Raw genomic sequence first — 10,124 nt, forward strand, 5'->3', positions numbered from 1 at the left:
GCTATGATTGCAAAAACAGACTTTAATGCATTATAGAATAATGAGAACAATATTTAAGGTAAATAATTTCACTTCCTTAAGGAAGTGTTCATACCAAGATTACTGTCATTTTTGCTGTATATTAGGTATTTTCCTTCTTAAAAACATCATTAATTACATCCCCATCTTAAATATTAAGTGCTAAAAGCTAAGCCTGTGTTTCTTTATTCAAACTGTTCCAAAAAGTTTTCCATTTAAATGACATATACTTTATAGTATAAACATGCATATATTGTGATATTCTGCAGATTTGTTTTTGCATTAAAGAAACCAAGCATACAAAATCAAATTTGTTTTGAAAATAGAATTTTTTAAAAATAAGGTCACAAAATACAAGTTTTTTGCTTGTTTGTTTTACAAAATTCAAGTTTTAAGTCATAAAAGTATCCATGAAAATCACTGTTTTAGGGTCTGGATGTAAGCAGTGTCTAAAGATAATCATATTTTGAAATTGAATAATATAAATGAGGATTCAAATCATTCCATGTATTTCATCCTGAATATGCCACATGGCTAAAACAAAGCAAAAAAAAATTTCTCAGAGATGTTTTTATTAGATACTGTTACTCTACTTTCATAGTAAAACCGATCCTCAGTAAATGTTCAAATAAATGATTTTAGATTACTTATATACACACTGAACCAGTTGGCCATCTGTGAGCTTGTTGGGACGCTCTTCTTCTGTTACCTTCTGCTTAGGAACCCTTTGGGAAAAGTGGCAAGCAGTACTAAAAAGGAATCCCCGCGGAGTCAGTGTCTCCTTCCCGTGCCATTAACTTTTCTGTTAAGGACAGTAATCCAGAGCTAAACAAATGGGCCTGCTCCGCAGAAAGTTCTTCAGAAGATCTCAGATTTCACAGGTGTAAATACCAAATAGGGCCTGAGTGATCCTAAATATCACACAGTAAGAAAAATACTGTCAATTGTTCTAGCCTAGTGTGATTTATGTTGATGATCTTTTTGTGTGACTAAGTTATAGATGAATGTTATTTGACAATGTGACGTAGTGAAGATGATAAAGCAAGAATATCAATCTTTCTTTTGTTAAGTTGGGGTAATCATGAAGGAGACGGAAAGCAAAGAAGTATAAAAAGGAATATTGTGAAAGTTATATGGGTGTTCTAAGTTAAATAACGCATATAAGAAGACAACTGAATTGTTAACTAATTACTATTTTAAATTTATATGAATGAGATTTCACATTTTTCCTTGAATTATTTGTTTTGCTATGCCTGTTTTCCTGCTGAACTATGATCATTATACATTTTATTGTTAAATATTTATCTAGTAGGGCCATCAAGATTTTGCCTATGATGTGAAATAAAAATTTATATTCTCTTTTGTGAATTTTCTTTCTGCTTTGATTTAGCAATAAAAAGGACAGGTTAACCATTTGCTATGTTGAGAGTTTGTAAGAGTCCCCAATTCTTTCTCTATTTCTGGTTTTATAAATGCTGGAGAGAGTGTAAAGAAATGTTTTCTCAAAACAAAATAAATCAGGGCTAAAAAAAAAGGAAAGGAAACTTTTTTATGGCATATACTTTTATGGTAGTGTCTCACGGATTATATAGGCTCCAAGGAAGGGACTTCCTTATGGTGATGATTTTGTGTGTGGACCTTGCCTTTGCACTTGGAAGGCAACTGGGAGGCATGTGGTGCACTTACACTTCATATGTCATGTAAAGAGCATTTTATGAAATGATCCACTCCTACAAAGAGATAGCGGAACAAAAGAGTACTGGTCTTTAGTCTGTTGCACACACCAGTATGCACAGGAACTGGGGCTGGGAGCGGGCTTGGTGGGGGTTACTGGGGGTCATTCTGACTGGGCTACAGTTCTCACTGGAGTATATGAGGGTCAATTGTGTGGTGAGCATGGTTGGGCTGGGCCACAACACCCGCTAGTTTGTGTAAGAAGTAGGTCTAAGGACAGAACTGACTGAGTGGACTGGCTATAACCTCCAGGGTGTGAGGAGGCTCATACAAATGGCGGACAACCAGATCCCACACTGGTTGGCACACACAGGTGGCATCTCTGGCATAATCTCTGGCATAATTTCCTTGGCGACCTCAAGAACTGGACTGCTGGACTCAAAACTGCAACATGGGGAAAATCATAGGATCTGCGTTGGGCTGACCATGGATGCATGTAACGGAACTGAGTGCCCTTGGTTGCTGAAGCCCGTACAGTGGACGGCATGTCGGGATATACATGGGAGACATGACAGACCAGTCTGGAAGGCATAGGACATATATTGCCAAGCAGGGCAGAACAAAATGAATAACACTTCTGGCTGAGCATTGACAGCAGATATCTGGGCGAGTCTGAGGTAGGCTGTGAGCCAATGCTCTTTGGCGAGATTTCCTGAACTTTGAGGCAATGAAATCAACAGCATCCCAGAACTACTGAAATCACTTTAGCAATACCGTTGGAACCTGTCCCACATCTAGGACCCTAGTATGATACTGAGTGACCAACCTACATCCTCAGGTATTACTGGTGTGGTTAGGCTGCTGGAAGCAGCCCTTTCTCTTTCTCCTCTTTGCCCCAGGAACAGGAAAAATAGAAAGGAAGATTGCAAGCAGTTGTCTCATCCAATTTCTCCTGTTCTCGGACGCTTCCCATCCTAATCAGTGGTTCACATGGGCATGCGGCCTTCTCAACTAGGTAAGCAACATCTAAAATAACCCTATTGTGAAACAACAACAATAAAAGAATTGGTGTTTACCTTTATTCAACTTAACCCTCACTACACTGAAAAAATATACTCATGAATTCTGCTAAAGCATTGTGTCACAGGTAGGATAAGGAAGTCATCTGGTATAATAAATGACAGTGCTTGGGTTTAGGGGGAAAAATACCGTGCTAATTTGTTATCTGTATTTATTATGTATATGAACATTGATGTCTTCAAGCAAAGTTATAAAATGTAAGTATTTAAAAAAAGCTGTGCTCATTATTTTTAATAAAGGTTTTTAAATGAGACACAAAGGTTAGTAATTGCCATTAGCTTCGATTTTAGCATAATGGACATTGTGGTCTAGCATTTATTTGTTAACCTAGAAAAATAACTAAAAATAGTTACTTTCGGTTACTTTAATGAATTTTTCCTCACATCCTTGCGACATGAAACCAACACATTAGAATGCTGCATTGTTAACTACTTCTTATAGCTTGGCCACACATAAAATGAAAAGTGTGTCTATTTTGTTTCTTTGATACATCTGATGTATTACAGGCATTATTGTCTAACTGTAAAAATGGTATGATTACTGATATAAAGTAAAGCTGGTATAATTAAACATTTAATTTAAGCTATATTATGAATTTATGAAAGATTCCACATGCCAACATGAATACAAATAAATATTTGCATCCACATTTATATAATTACAAGCCAGATTTTAAGATGGAATATATTTCTCTAAAGGTTGTATTTAACACATTCAAAATATTTCAAATAAAAAAACAGAATAATTACGTTTGTGTTCATTTTTCGGTTTTCCCTGATAACCTGAATAAATGTGGTCTATTACTTAACAATGCATGTAAACTTTCAGAGAAATACGTAGTTTATTCATTTAGAAAAGCAACACAGGGACATAGAATCCATGTTTTTCTTTTCTTTTTTCTTTTTTTAATAATCTTTCTTAGTTGATTAGGGAACAAAGGGTCAAGGGTTAAAGGGTGAAAGTGGGTAATACCATTGTTTCCACATCAATATCATTTTACCCTGTATCTGGGGTCAGGGAAAAAACAAAGGGAAAAGCCCCACCCAACCTCCCACCCATCCCGGATCCCCAACGGGAGGCGCGCTCTGAGGGTCCTGCTCATACAGTTTTGATAGTTCATCAGTTCTTGATTGCTGCCAATCTCTCAGTTCCAATCGCAATGAACCCTATTCAGAATCCACTGGCTGACAGTCTCTTCATGGTTGCGGTGCTAAGATCAGCAGTTCAGTTGGAGGGATCTCCAAAGAAACTTCATCGGAGATGATCCCAAACCTGATTCTTGCGCGAGTTTGCTAGTACAGAGTCCGACACCGTCCGTCACACCAATCAGCTTATGCTCATGCTGGTCGTTGGGATTGCTGGGTTTGTTCTGTTTCCAGCCCTGTCTTCCTCGTGAACCTTCGGGTGTTGTAGTCCAGTTCGATCCTGCCCACTTCATGCTCGGTCCTCACACAAACCGGTTGGAGCTGCAGCCTAGTTGGGGCAACTCCCCATAACCCCCACCAGTTCTGCCCCCTACCCTGGTTCCCATGCTTGCCAGTACGCACCACAGGCTTGTCAAGTCTGTCCCACATCCTGTTTAGCTCTTGCACGTGTCAATGGGCATTGAAGCCCAGCTCAACCCAACTAACCTACTTTCCAGCCCACACACCTACTGGCAGGTGCCCTTCTGTACAGCCACCCCTGCCCCTGTCCTTGTGTTCATGCTGTCCAATGAGAGTGGTAGCCCCGAAGGGGGTGCCCACTATTTCCCTTCTAGGCTACACTCACTCCCAGATTATGCACTCTCCAGGTAGTTCTGGCATTTGAATTGACACAATTAGCTCCAAATGCCAGCCTCTGCCAGCTAGTACTGTGGCTAGCCCAACCAACCCTCACCCACTCTAGTTTTTGCTTGCACCAGTCGGAACAGTCAGCCTACCATGGCCCTTCCCTTATCTAGTCCACATTAGGCCCACAGGTGTAACAGCCCTGCCTATTCTGATCTGCCCCCATCCCGACTCACACTTTCCAATGGAAGTAGTTGTCCAGCAGGGGAGCCCACATTCCTCTGTCAGCTTTGCCTCCTCCCGCTGATTATCACATGTGCTGTTTGGGCGCTGCAACCACATCTGGTACGGCTCATCTCACCTTGGCATTCCTTATTGTGTATTAGTATGTGTCTCAACCGAACCTGGCTCGACCCACACTCTGTTCTGGCGCTCGAACTCACCAGCAGGTGATGTGAACAGGTTCAGCCTGGTCTGCCCCAATCCATGCCATGTGTATACCAGTGGGATAATTTCCATAGCCTGTTCTGGGATGTTTCCTACTGTGCTTCTTGCGCTTACCTTCAGGGACTGTGTCCTGCCAGAGGAGTTGCCCAGGCTCCTCCATCAGAAACTCTCCCAGTGCCAGGTTTCGTGCATACCAGTGGGTCCATGAGCCAGCCCTGTTCAGTTCACCTCCTGTCCTAGCAGGAACAGTGGTGTTTCCTGACTGTTCTTCAACCCAATCTGGTTCTTATTGTTGGATGTTTCAACCCAGCCATGGCTCTTCCATACCCTCATACAGCTTATACATGGTTCAGTAAGGGCTGAGACCTAGCCTAGTCTGTCATACATTTCCCCTGGTCCTGCAGAGCACCAGATGGTGTTGGAATCTGGCCCAGCTTGGTGCTTCCATTCCCAGTCCACACTTGTGCCAAGTGGGATTACACTCGTATCCTGATCGGAACACAGCCCCATTTACAGCCCATGCGCTCATTGGTGGGAAACTCAATCTAGCTACAGTATCCCCTTAGCTGCCCAACTGGGTCTATTCCCATCCTTAGATCTCGTGAAGGCCAGTGGTTGCTCTGATTCAACTTGGTAGAGCCCCTCTCTTTTCCTGTCCCCTTAGATGCTATGGCTTAGCATCCCTGTCTTACGCGGATCAGTAGGTGCAAGGACCTACTTGGCATGACCTGTGCTCCAACCTGATTTCTGTTGTTTCTTGTGAGTTAAGGTTTGTTCAGCCCTGCCCATTCTGTCCCTTTCCAGTGGCAGCATGGCCCACCCCACATCCTGTTAAAGGATGCACTTTCAGGTGCTTCTGCCTTGACCTGCGCTGTTTTGGGTTCCTGCACCCGTGTGTGATGGCAGGTGGCATGGTCACATCTAGCTTAGTCCATCCCAACCCCAGCTTGTGAGCTAACCAGGGAAACTTGCATTTCCATAGGGTTGGGCCCACACAACCCCACAGAATCTACCCCAGACCAAGTTCTCTCGCGTGTTGGATAGAGTCTTGACCCTGCCAAATGTGACCACTCCACCACTCCACCAAACAGTTGGGTAATGGTACCCATCACTGCCAAAGAGTCCCCCATCCATAGCATTGGTGTGGGCTGGTGTGTCACGATCAGTGATGTTCTAAGCAAACAAGCCATTTCTGTATTCCGAATTGGGTTGGTGTATCTGACTAACCATAATTGTCTCCTGGGTACTTCCCTCCAAACCACCAGGTCTCAGTCCCCACGCATGCCTAAAACTTCCATAACCCTGTCACTGGGAATCACCCAAGATTCACTACTCACCTACACTAAAATTGGACTTAGTCATGGGTGTTCCCAGGCAGTAAACATATTTTAAAAAGCCCCAGAGTTTGAAGCCGGGCGGCCAGCAGGGAAAGCCGGGCACCACATGGTGCACTGGCCGTCCTGGGGGAGGCCGAGGACTCATTCACTGCCCTGCGGCAGTGTCTTTGGCGTGAGCCCCCAGCATTGCGTCCGACCCGGCAGGGGCACCCCCCACAGCCGCCACACTGTGAGGAGCGGCACTTGCCCCCAAACCCAAGGCCCAAACCCCTCCAAAACTCATCCAGCCACAAGATATTAGCAGCTGGGTGGAGCTAGGAATTTTAACCCAGTTCCCAAGTTCCCTCATGGCGCACTTACCCTGAGGAAAGAGCTCTCTTGGTTCCTGGGGGAGGCCGAGGACTTGTTCACTGCCTTGTGGCAGTGTCTTTGGCGTGAGCCCCCAGCATTGGCCATGTTTTTCTAAGCTTAATTTTCATAAGTGAATATTTCTTTATCTGGTATTGTAATACTCATATTTTGACAAAAAGTTTATGTCTGAGCAAAGACACAAAATGATATTCTGTGTTCTATCAGTATTTGCATACCTGTTTCATCCAGTACCTTACTGTTTCCTTTAACTACATGTGAAAGGTTTTGATTTACATGACCAGATGATCTTTAAAAAAAATTGGCTATCTCTTTCACAGTAAGCTTTAAAATTATGTTTTTTTTTAAACATTGACATATTTATTAGAGAGAGCAAATGAACAGAGAAGAAGAGAAAAGGAAGAGAGGTGAGGGGAGGAGGAGAGGAGAGAGGGAGAAGAGAGGGGAGAAGAAAGGAGAGGAGAGCGGAAGCTGTGGGAAGAGAGAAACAAATTTATTATTTTTAATCGGCTGGTTCATTCTTCAAATTCCTGCAACAACCAAAGTTCGCAAAGCTTAAGTTGCAAGTCTGAAATTCATTCCTGTTTCCCTTCACTGGTGACAGGGACCCAAGTGCTTGTGCTACTTTGTGCTTCTCAGGGTATCCATTCGGAGGAGGCTGGAATCAGAAGCAGCCAGGACTCAAATCTAGACATCCCAGGTGATGACAGGTAGACATCTGTCCTAGCTGAGCTGTTTTACTTCTTCATGACCTGACGGAGTAAGTACCAACCAAAGGAATAAAGTGTTCTCGATGACGTTGTTGTACTGAACTGTGAATTCTAATTTTTCAAGATTAAAATTCATTTTGACATTTTATGTGGTAACCTTGAGTTTACAATATTAGATTTTCATTACACTTTAAAAAGTAATTGAATACGAGCAACAAGGACTATATCCCAACTGCCAAGGAGGCCACAGGGAATTGGATGCCCTCGGAGGCCGAGTACTCTGAGGTCACCCACCCCCAACCGGAGCTTCCACAGGGGATGGAAGAAGTCCAAACACTACAGTGCAGAAACCAACGTCATCGGAAAGACAACCAGAAGCCCTGAGTGGTCTGCAGAAACAGAAGAACAATAAACGTCCTTCCGGACCAGGGAGGAGAGCTTTCTCTGGTCTGAGACTGGCTCCACCTCTGGACCCCCCCTCCCTCGCAATGACCATCGGGATCGCTTCGAAAACCCCTCACAGCAAACAAACAATCATACAAACTAAAAAAAAAAAAAAAAAAAAAACCTAAAATAAATAAACAACAGAAAGTAGAACTTGAAATCTGACAGGAAACAGCTGGCATGGATTGGCTCATGCCTCGCTGGGTGGGTCACAAAGATTAGTTTTACTCCTCACCATGGTGCTGAGGATTTTCCTGCACACCCCCCCCCAAAAAAAAAAAAAAAAATGTTCTGCACCTAAAATGTTGACATATATCTTGTTAGAGTTACAAGCCAGTCTGGATTATCCTAAAATCTGCCAAGATCAGCAAAATTTTACTTCAACACAACAACTGGCTAAATACTAAGATGAAATGGACACGAAACAGCTGAATGGTGCCTTATGGCCATTTTAAGGTATAGAGCAGCCGGTCCTGTATATGAACTAAATTGAAATGTCAATGAGCTAATCATAGGTTGTGGCTAGGACTTGTTTTCCTTTTTTTTTTTTTTTTTTTTTTTTTTTTTCTTTTTAATACACTGGTTACTCAAAACCATGTCAATTCCATAACATTGCAAATTGCTGTTGATGTTATATTGGGACTCTTAATTGACTGTGATGATATTCTGCCAGCTCAAACTTCAGACCAGAAAAGGTCTCCCCAAGAAACTGTTCAACCAATCTGGACAATAAGTAGCTGGACTCTATGCTTGGTATATGTTTGCAATGAAAGAATCTTGATTGAATTTGAACTGTAATACTGCATCAAGGTGGAGGAATCCACCGGGGGGAGGGGAGGGGGAGGGAGGGGGGGATTCCCAGAGCCTATGAAACTGTCACATAATGCAAAATAATTAACAATAAAAAAAAAAAAAAAAAAAAAAAAAGTAATTGAATACAATAAAATAAAGTTTTTGTCCCTAAAGTGTCCGTTCTGACAGATAGGACATTTTCTAAGGAGAAATTCAAGGTTGATGAATATGAATATGATTTTATTTCATGTTGAAAAAGAAAATTGTAGCATGCTTTAGTAATTTTGAGTATAATTTATGAAATTGGGCAAAAAACATTCAAATGTTTATTGATTCATTAATTATTGCTATACAATAATTATTATTGTTTTAGGTTCCTGGATTCATTATAATTGGGGGAGTGAAGCAGCGGATAGCAGTCGAGTTCTTTCCCTCAATTTTGCCCTTCCTTCCTCACTATCACAATTGCTCTGAAAATTAATTAATTAATTGATTAAATAAAGGTACTGCTGCTATATATGGAAATTCCAAATTTTCACGTGTTGAATTTTAATGTTTGGAGTGTCAAGTTGAAAAGTAACTTTGCACTAATAGCTTCAATATGATTTTATACTTTTAATCAAGAAAATTTGTTTAGAAGGAATTTGAGAGCCCTGACAGCATTTTCTGCAGCAGTTCAACATCTCTATTTAACCTTTCATTTATCAATGCCTTAATGGATTTAATATCAGCTAAGAAGTTGTTCTTGGACACATACTGATTAATCAGAAACAGTAAATACCTGACTTCTAGTTTGGGATGGCAAAAAAAAATTCACTAACAAATAGAAAAAGACACTAGCGTAAAAGTGATGAGTGAAGAATAAATAGGCTATCATAATAGCCACATATATACTGATAATAGAGATTAATTGGATTAGGATGATTTATTTTCTTCAATTAATAATTATAGGATAAGCAGAGCAGAATGGATGAGCAGAAATACTAGGCCAGAACAAACATGGCAACTACAAGAAATCCGGTGGAATGATAATGCCTTTGAAGACTGGTAACTGAATGAGTTGGGAGCTGTTTATCACAAACTAGGAGAAAGGCAGGTGGTCACCTCGTGCAGGGCTGGATTTGTCATGTAAAACTGAAATTTACTCTAAATCCTGGATAAATTTCTAGGCTCCTTTATAAAGGTAATGTACTAAAACAGTTACACTATAAGCTCTGGAAGTAACTGCTTGGCTATAACTCTTGTCTTATCACCCCTCTGCTTTATGATTGTATTAAATGTGGGGAGCCATGCAGTTGGGTCGGATGGCATGGGTGTGTGATGAGCACCGCTCCTGGGTTAGCAAGGCTACAAGGAGTTTCTGGCAGTGAGGCAAGGCCCGGCAGAATGTCTCTGCTCATCACATTGCTGCTTCACCCCATTGTATGGACACTCAATCACCTCTCTGATGTTTCATAGAATTCTCCTGAGGGTGGTGGTGTTAC

The 10,124-nt window shown here is 41.6% G+C and overlaps 1 non-coding gene across 1 annotated transcript; it reads left to right on the forward strand.

The window, feature by feature from the left end:
* The first annotated feature begins 1,379 nt into the window (after positions 1-1,379).
* LOC118760067 (small nucleolar RNA SNORA72) lies at positions 1,380-1,503 on the forward strand. The gene has a single exon (XR_004996559.2). It is a non-coding gene; the product is annotated as a small nucleolar RNA SNORA72 (small nucleolar RNA).
* Positions 1,504-10,124: the final 8,621 nt, after the last annotated feature.

The sequence above is a fragment of the Ochotona princeps genome, chromosome 11 (assembly GCF_030435755.1).
Source record: "Ochotona princeps isolate mOchPri1 chromosome 11, mOchPri1.hap1, whole genome shotgun sequence".
In the NCBI taxonomy this organism is placed as follows: domain Eukaryota; kingdom Metazoa; phylum Chordata; class Mammalia; order Lagomorpha; family Ochotonidae; genus Ochotona; species Ochotona princeps.